We start from the raw sequence: 8,280 nt of genomic DNA on the forward strand, positions 1-8,280 counted from the left end.
TCCCAGTCTCAGGGAAGCCCTGTGTATAAGTCCCAAAGAGCTTTGTCTCCCAGGCCATAGAATTCTGCACAGAACCTGGCTTACAAGTCCAAGAGGGACTCAAGGCTAAGAAAGGACTAATAAAACTAGTTGGGTGTTAAACATTCAATTTATTGAAGTTCTAGATTTAAAATACTAAGTTCAACTTTAAATTTTTATTCTATTCATAAAACTAATTTTTTTAAAGATTTTATCCATTTATTTGACAGAGAGAGAGACCACAAGCAAGCAGAGAGGCAGGCATGGGGGTGGAGGGGGAGCAGACTCCCTGCTGAGCAGAGAGCCAGACCTGGGGCTCAATCCCAGAACCCTGAGATCATGACCTGAGCTGAAGGCAGAGACTCAACCCACAGAGCCACGCAGGCGCCCCCATAATAAGTTTTATAAAATGAAAATTTCATTTCATACTTTAATTCTACTTATTCCTTTCTTTAAAGATTTTATTTATTTATTTGAGAGAGGGGGAGCATAAGCGAAGAGAGGAGCAGGGGGAGAGGAAGAAGCAAGCCTCCCGCTGAGCAGAGAGCCAGACATGAGGCTCCATCCAAGGGCTCTGAGGTCATGACCTGAGCAGAAGGCAGACGCTTAACCAACTGAGCCACCCAGGCGCCCCAAATTCTTCTTATTGTTTTAACTAATGATTGATTAACTCAAGTTTAATAGGTTAAAGTTCTCCAATTTTTAGATATAGACTATATTTACTGTGTGCCAGGCATTGTTCTAAGCATTTTTCAATTATCAATTTATTTCATCCTCACAAAACTCCATAAAGATTTTATTTATTTATTTGTCAGAGAGAGAGAGCGCGCGCACAAGCAAGGGGAGAGGCAGGAAGAGCAGGCAGAGGAAGAAGCAGGCTCCCTGCTAAGCAAGGAGCCTGATGGGGGACTTGATCCCAGGACACTGGGATCATGACCTGAGCTGAAAGCACACTCTTAACCAACTGAGCCATCCAGGTGTCCCTCAAAATAACTTCATAATAGCAACTATAATTCTACCCATTTTGCAGAAGAGAAAATCAAGGCACAGAGAGGATAAATGATTGACCCAACCTCATACTAATAAGTAGCTAGGGTGTGTTTGGAACCTACACCAGGATCACCCAGCTTTATCTGTAAAGAGCCAAACAGTAAATCCTATCTTTTCAGGTCACACAGCCTCTGTCACAACCACTCAGCTCTGCTCTTATAGCATAAAGCAGCCAAAGATAATATACAAACGAACAAGCATGGTCATATTCCGATAACATGTTTTTGTGGACACTGAAATTTGAATTTTATATAATTTTCACACATCACAAAAGTATTCTTTTGATCTTTTTTAACCATTTAAAAATGTCAAAACCATCCTTAGCTTGCAGACTGTATAGAGACAGGCAACAGGCCATAGTTTAATGACCCTTGACCTACATAATCTGGTTCCAGGGGCCATGCTCTTAAACATGACACTAGACTTCCCCTTTTTAAAAATAAAATTACATTTCTTTAAATATTTTTAACTACATGGCATTTAATATACATAAATATTTTAAGTATTTTGAATGCCAAGGCCAATAACCCTATCAGGCAAAACCTTTCTAAATTAACCCAACCCTGTACATCTAATAAATCAAACTTATAAATATTTGTCCAATTCCCTTCATCCTCTTAAATTCTCAAGTCTAAAATTTTACTTCCCAAATTGAAGGCTAATACATCAGATTCTCTTAAACATCAAATATTTTAATTCATAAAGTCACTTACTTATACCTCTGAAAAGTAAATTTACTAGCTCAGGAGGTCAAGGTTACTAGGCTAAATTTGGAACCGTAGTAAAAGGTCCTTAAAAGTCAGAGATTTGAGACAAGGCACAAGACTTAGGAGCTACAAGACAGTGCTGTCTGAATAACAAGCAAACAGTCTCAGCCCAGTTTTAGAGATGAGTTCTTTCTGCTGTATCATAGTTCCTAAGGCCGTGTCCTTCAACTAATATGATACCTGACTCATGGGTTTCAATTTTACCCAGTTTTTATTGTCCCATTTAGGTGCAACTAATTTCTTTACTCAACTTCACTGGAGCAAACAAATTTTTGTAGAAGTGTTGACTTCTATATTTTTTTTTGTTGGGGGGACAGAGTTGGAAATAGGGAACCATCTTACCTGGTTTGATTCTTTAATTTTTAATGACATGACATGTAACATTATGGAACTGTCCATACTCTGGAAATTGCAAATCAAGGTACTGTCTTTATACCCGTACATTTGGCAGGACATGTGGGTTATGATTTCCCCAGCCTATCAGCCTCAGTACCATCACTGGCAGGGATAACTCAGTAGAGGAGGAAAGCTGTATGTGTAGTGAAATGCAGCAAATCCCAAAGCTGCCCCATCTAAATATACCTGGACAAAAATCTCAGTTTGCTTTAAGTGTTCAGAATCATGAGATCTACTCACCCATAGGTGGAATTTAAGAAACAAAACAGAGGATCATAGGGGAAAAGAAGGAGAAATAAAATAAGACAAAATCAGAGAGGGAGACAAACCCTAAGAGACTCTTATCATTGGAAACAAGCTGAGAGTTGCAGGAGGGGAGGGGTTGGGGGATAGGGTAACGGTAATGGACATTAAGGAGGACATGTGATGTAACGAGCACTGGGTATGATAAAAGACTGATGAATCACTGAACTCTGCATCTGAAACTAATAATTCATTATATGTTAATTAATTGAATTTAAATTTAAAAATTTAAAAGAATAGTGAGATCTAGATATACCTAAGTATAGGTACACCTACATATAGATGTGTAGGTGTAGCCCACACTACCAACCTAGCTTTCGATGCAAAGTACTCCATTTCCTGGACACAGAGCAGGGAATTCCCCCAGGTATCAATAAGGACTGTGGTACACATTCCCTCTACCCCTGCTTATAGCAGAATTTTACCACCTTTAGAAATCCAGAGAAGTTTCAGAGTATGTCACTCTTACCAAATCCAATTGGGAAAGTTTTGATCCTCTCTCCCTCAAAGAATGGAAGGAAGAAAAAAAAAGAAGTCACGGTTTTTGATTTGGGAGTCTTTCCCGAAATGAGTTTTGCTCCTTCTTCAGGATTTTTCACCAAATATCCATAGCTTACATAGATAGATAAGCAATATATTTGTTTTCAGGAAAACTTCTGCTCTCAGAATAATGGAGTAGGCATATTTTCTCTATTCCTCCCACTTAAGTACAGCTAAAAATCCTGGACATTGTATGTAAAATAAATATAAGGAGATTCCAAAAGGTGGAAAAAAGAAAGCAGACTAGCTAGGGACCTCAATACCCAAGGAACAACATGGTAGTGAGTTTTATGGGTTTTCTCTTTGCCTCTTATATCCCAGACTGGGCACTGGAAAGGTCAGCATCCTATTAACACCAACATTAACAGACAAAAAAAGAGCTCCAGTAAAAGCCCTGCTCTCTCTAGCCAAAAGACAGGAAAGGGTTAGCCTGCAAAACAGAATCTTCTAGACAGCAATTCTGCTCCAGCAAAACACTAAATAAAAAACTGTGGCCCTACTCGCACTCACACCTGCAAAGGCCAAGAGGTGGAACCCAGATCTCCTCCCTCATGAGGCTGTATCAAGATACCTACAAGATACCCTAATACCTACCATGGGGTGAAATCAAAGAAGGCCAGGTAGGGAGCCCATTCCCACAGGCCAGTAATGAGGCTCTCCTCCATCTCCTACAGTGTCAGTGGACACAAAGTGGGGAGTTGGAATTAATACCCCTACCCAGCCCCTCAGTTAAGAGCGGTCTCAGCCTCTCCATGTCAGTGGAGGGCAAATGGAAAACCTGGGCAGATTCCTCCTCAGAAACCAAGAAGTCCAGAAAGAAGCAGCACAATGTTTTTCAAGTGTTCAAAGAAAAGAGCTATCGACCCAGAATCCTGTATTATTAGAATATATTAACCTTAGTTTTCTATTGTTGCTATAACAAATCATCACACACTTGGTGGCTTAAAACAACACAGATTGATTATTTTACAATTTTGAAGATCAGAAGTCTGAAGTTGGTCTCGTCAGGCTAAAATTGAGGTGTCAACAGAGCTATATTCCTTCTGGAAACTCTAGGGAAAAATCTGTTTCCTTGTCTTTCCAGATTCTAGAGTCTACTCGTGTTCCTTGGCTCATGGCCTCCTTCCTCCATCTTTAGCCAGCAAGGTCGGGCCAAGTTCTTGTCACCCTGCCTGCCATTTCTCTGGTTCTCTCACGTCTGCCTCCCTCTTCTAAAGGTTCTCATAAGGACCTTTGTACTTATATTGAGCTCCCTCATATTATCTTAAATTCAGCTGACTAGCACTCTTAATTCATCTACAACCATTTTTTCCTAAAACAGTCACAGGTTCTGGGCATTATAACATGGAGATCTTCTTTTTTTTTTTTCCATTTTATTTATTTTTTCAGCGTAACAGTATTCATTCTTTTTGCACAACACCCAGTGCTCCATGCAAAACGTGCCCTCCCCATTACCCACCACCTGTTCCCCCAACCTCCCAGCCCTGACCCTTCAAAACCCTCAGGTTGTTTTTCAGAGTCCATAGTCTCTTATGGTTCGCCTCCCCTTCCAAATTTTTTTTTAATAAACATATAATGTATTTTTATCCCCAGGGGTACAGGTCTGTGAATCGCCAGGTTTACACACTTCACAGCACTCACGATAGCACTTACCCTCCCCAATGTCCATAGCCCCCTCCCCCTCTCCCAATCCCACCTCCCCCCAGCAACCTCCAGTTTGTTTTGTGAGATTAAGAGTCATTTATGGTTTGTCTCCCTCCCAATCCCATCTTGTTTCATTTATTCTTCTCCTATCCCCCTAACCCCCCATGTTGCTTCTCCATGTCCTCATATCAGGGAGATCATATGATAGTTGTCTTTCTCCGATTGACTTATTTCACTAAGCATGATACCCTCTAGTTCCATCCACGTCGTCGCAAATGGTATGATTTCATTTCTTTTGATGACTGCATAGTATTCCATTGTGTATATATACCACCTCTTCTTTATCCATTCATCTGTTGATGGACATCTAGGTTCTTTCCATAGTTTGGCTATTGTAGACATTGCTGCTATAAACATTCGGGTACACGTGCCCCTTCGGATCACTATGTTTGTATCTTTAGGGTAAATACCCAGTAGTGCAATTGCTGGGTCATAGGGTAGTTCTATTTTCAACATTTTGAGGAACCTCCATGCTGTTTTCCAGAGTGGTTGCACCAGCTTGCATTCCCACCAACAGTGGAGGAGGGTTCCCCTTTCTCCGCATCCTCGCCAGCATCTGTCATTTCCTGACTTGTTAATTTTAGCCATTCTGACTGGTGTGAGGTGATATCTCATTGTGGTTTTGATTTGTATTTCCCTGATGCCGAGTGACGTGGAGCACTTTTTCATGTGTCTGTTGGCCATCTGGATGTCTTCTTTGCAGAAATGTCTGTTCATGTCCTCTGCCCATTTCTTGATTGGATTGTTTGTTCTTTGGGTGTTGAGTTTGCTAAGTTCCTTATAGATTTTGGATACTAGCCCTTTATCTGATATGTCGTTTGCAAATATCTTCTCCCATTCTGTCAGTTGTCTTTTGGTTTTGTTAACTGTTTCCTTTGCTGTGCAAAAGCTTTTGATCTTGATGAAATCCCAATAGTTCATTTTTGCCCTTGCTTCCCTTGCCTTTGCCGTTGTTCCTAGGAAGATGTTGCTACAGCTGAGGTCGAAGAGGTTGCTGCCTGCATTCTCCTCAAGGATTTTGATGGATTCCTTTCTCACATTGAGGTCCTTCATCCATTTGGAGTCTATTTTCGTGTATGGTGTAAGGAAGTGGTCCAATTTCATTTTTCTGCATGTGGCTGTCCAATTTTCCCAGCACCATTTATTGAAGAGGCTGTCTTTTTTCCATTGGACATTCTTTCCTGCTTTGTCGAAGATTAGTTGACCATAGAGTTGAGGGTCTATTTCTGGGCTCTCTATTCTGTTCCACTGATCTATGTGTCTGTTTTTGTGTCAGTACCATGCTGTCTTGATGATGACAGCTTTGTAATAGAGCTTGAAGTCCGGAATTGTGATGCCACCAACTTTGGCTTTCTTTTTCAATATTCCTTTGGCTATTCGAGGTCTTTTCTTTTATAAATTTTAGGATTATTTTCCATTTCTTTGGAAAAAATGGATGGTATTTTGATAGGGATTGCATTAAATGTCTAGATTGCTTTAGGTAGCATAGACATTTTCACAATATTTATTCTTCCAATCCAGGAGCATGGAACATTTTTCCATTTTTTTGTGTCTTCCTCAATTTCTTTCATGAGTACTTTATAATTTTCTATGTATAGATTCTTAGTCTCTTTGGTTAGGTTTATTCCTAGGTATCTTATAGTTTTGGGTACAATTGTAAATGGGATTGACTCCTTAATTTCTCTTTCTTCAGTCTTGTTGTTGGTGTACAGAAATGCAACTGATTTCTGTGCATTGATTTTATATCCTGACACTTTACTGAATTCCTGTACAAGTTCTAGCAGTTTTGGAGTGGAGTCTTTTGGGTTTTCCACATATAGTATCATATCATCTGCGAAGAGTGATAGTTTGACTTCTTCTTTACCAATTTGGATGCCTTTAATTTCTTTTTGTTGTCTGATTGCTGAGGCTAGGACTTCTAGTACTACGTTGAATAGCAGTGGTGATAATGGACATCCCTGCCGTGTTCCTGACCTTAGTGGAAAAGCTTTCAGTTTTTCTCCATTGAGAATGATATTTGCGGTGGGCTTTTCATAGATGGCTTTGATAATATTGAGGTATGTGCCCTCTATCCCTACACTTTGAAGAGTTTTGATCAGGAAGGGATGCTGTACTTTGTCAAATGCTTTTTCAGCATCTATTGAGAGTATCATATGGTTCTTGTTCTTTCTTTTATTAATGTGTTCTATCACATTGATTGATTTGCGGATGTTGAACCAACCCTGCAGCCCTGGAATAAATCCCACTTGATCGTGGTGAATAATCCTTTTAATGTACTGTTGAATCCTATTGGCTAGTATTTTGGCGATAATTTTTGCGTCTGTGTTCATCAAGGATATTGGTCTGTAGTTCTCTTTTTTGGTGGGATCCTTGTCTGGTTTTGGGATCAAGGTGATGCTGGCCTCATAAAATGAGTTTGGAAGTTTTCCTTCCATTTCTATTTTTTGGAACAGTTTCAGGAGAACAGGAATTAGTTCTTCTTTAAATGTTTGGTAGAATTCCCTTGGGAAGCCATCTGGCCCTGGGCTTTTGTTTGTTTGGAGATTTTTGATGACTGTTTCAATCTCCTTACTGGTTATGGGCCTGTTCAGGTTTACGATTTCTTCCTGGTTCAGTTGTGGTAGTTTATATGTCTCTAGGAATGCATCCATTTCTTCCAGATTGTCAAATTTGTTGGCGTAGAGTTGCTCATAGTATGTTCTTATAATTGTCTGTATTTCTTTGGTGTTAGTTGTGATCTCTCCTCTTTCATTCATGATTTTATTGATTTGGGTCCTTTCTCTTTTCTTTTTGATGAGTCTGGCCAGGGGTTTATCAATCTTATTGATTCTTTCAAAGAACCAGCTCCTAGTTTCATTGATTTTTTCTATTGTTTTTTTGGTTTCTATTTCATTGATTTCTGCTCTGATCTTTATGATTTCTATCCTCCTGCTGGGTTTAGGGTTTCTTTCTTGTTCTTTCTCCAGCTCCTTTACGTGAAGGGTTAGGTTGTGTACTTGAGACCTTTCTTGTTTCTTGAGAAAGGCTTGTACCGCTATATATTTTCCTCTCAGGACTGCCTTTGCTGTGTCCCACAGATTTTGAACTGTTGTGTTTTCATTATCATTTGTTTCCATGAATTTTTTCAGTTCTTCTTTAATTTCCTGGTTGACCCATTCATTCTTTAGAAGGATGCTGTTTAGTCTCCATGTATTTGGGTTCTTTCCAGCTTTCCTCTTGTGATTGAGTTCTAGCTTCAGAGCATTGTGGTCTGAAAATATGCAGGGAATGATCCCAATCTTTTGATACCGGTTGAGACCTGATTTGTGACCCAGGATGTGATCTATTCTGGAGAAGGTTCCATGTGCACTAGAGAAGAATGTGTATTCTGTTGCTTTGGGATGAAATGTTCTGAATATATCTGTGATGTCCATCTGGTCCAGTGTGTCATTTAAGGCCTTTATTTCCTTGTTGATCTTTTGCTTGGATGATCTGTCCATTTCAGTGAGGGGAGTGTTAAAGT

This window comes from Meles meles, chromosome 7 (genome assembly GCF_922984935.1).
Source record: "Meles meles chromosome 7, mMelMel3.1 paternal haplotype, whole genome shotgun sequence".
Taxonomy (NCBI): Eukaryota; Metazoa; Chordata; class Mammalia; order Carnivora; family Mustelidae; genus Meles; species Meles meles.